Source organism: Trichechus manatus, unplaced genomic scaffold (assembly GCF_000243295.1).
Source record: "Trichechus manatus latirostris isolate Lorelei unplaced genomic scaffold, TriManLat1.0 scaffold00011, whole genome shotgun sequence".
Classification (NCBI taxonomy): Eukaryota; Metazoa; Chordata; class Mammalia; order Sirenia; family Trichechidae; genus Trichechus; species Trichechus manatus.
The window spans coordinates 18927919-18929161 of NW_004443947.1; positions in this window are offsets into that span (position 1 = coordinate 18927919).

Below are 1243 nucleotides of genomic sequence, written 5' to 3' on the forward strand. Positions count from 1 at the left end.
TTTTTTTTCTTCCTCTTCCCCTTTTTGTTTTTTTCCTTTCGTAGTCTCTCATCTCACCACGCCAACGGCAAGCTCCCCTAGCATTTTTTTGTTTGTTTGTTTGTATGTTTTTGGCTCCAGTTCCTCTCTCCTCTCTCCCATATCCATCTTAGATCCACACATAACAATCTCCCCACTACATCCTGCCTACCTGCACCTTGCGCATAACATCACACCACCAAGCAGCAGAGGCATGGCCTACTGTAACCTGCCCTGCACTGGCTAATGACACGCCCTGGCGGCTGTGGTAAGTGCCAACAACAACCCGTCCCAGTGACTCCTCTTCAGCTAGACCTGCCCTGCCATACCATATCTGAGCGACTGACCCTGCCAATTGGAGAAGGAGGCAAAAAATATTATGCCCACAGACGAGCAAACAACAAAGAACACACAGCCCGCCTGCTCAGACATAGCCAAATTAAAAAAAAAAAAGGGACGAAACAAACAAATCTACAATCAATAAATGAGAAAAATAACTACTGAATGTCCAGAAGACAACAGACAATATCAAAACATTTACAAAAACAGGACAGGATGGTTCCAGTGGGCATCCGAAATAAAACACCACATGACTTTCCAGTGGAAGAAACGACACTAGAACTACCTGATAGGGAATTCAAATCTCTAATACTCAGAATTCTTCAAGAGCTGAAACAAAAAGCAGACAAAAATGAGGAAAAAATAGGCAAATTCATGGAAAATACAGACAAAAAATTGGAAGAATTCAGGAAAATAATGCAGGAAACAATGCCAAAATAAACTCACAACTAGAAATTATGCAAAGACAACAATTAGAAATCCAAAAGATACACAAGAAGATTTCAGAAATGGACAGTGTCATAGAAGGGCTGAGAAGCAGATGTGAAACAGTGGAAGACATGATCAGTGGAATTGAAGACAAACACTTGGATAGAACTCTGCTTCAGGAAAACTCAGAAAAAAGAACAAAGAAAAATGAAGAGACCCTGTGAGTTATGTGGGATACAATCAAAAGCAAAAATTCTCGAGTGATTGGAATTCCAGAACAGGGGGAGAAAACTGAAAACACAGAGAGGAACATTGAAGAACTGCTGACAGAAAACTTCCCTAATATCATGAAAGATGAAAAGCTGTCCATCCAAGAAGCTCAACAAACCCTATATAGGAGAGACCCCAAAAGAAAATCACCAAAGCGTATCATAATCACACTCGCCAAAGCCAAAGA